Source organism: Eriocheir sinensis, chromosome 67 (assembly GCF_024679095.1).
Source record: "Eriocheir sinensis breed Jianghai 21 chromosome 67, ASM2467909v1, whole genome shotgun sequence".
Taxonomy (NCBI): domain Eukaryota; kingdom Metazoa; phylum Arthropoda; class Malacostraca; order Decapoda; family Varunidae; genus Eriocheir; species Eriocheir sinensis.
Genome location: NC_066575.1, coordinates 6,128,014 through 6,128,233, shown reverse-complemented (window position 1 = coordinate 6,128,233; position 220 = coordinate 6,128,014).

Here is a 220-nt window from a genome sequence, read left to right as displayed (position 1 = left end):
CGATTCCTAAAAATTCGAAGAGGGGAGAACCGCCACTTACCATGACTATTTTTCACTTATTCTCGTTTTATTCATTACGCAATAGACAAAAAAACGTAACCTCTATTAAGCAGCTCTGAAAAAAAAATATGAAAAAATAGATGAACGATATTTGCAGGAAACTTAATAAAAGGGAACAACGCACTTTTTCTTTCTCTTTTAAGTGTATTTCCTTCCCTTG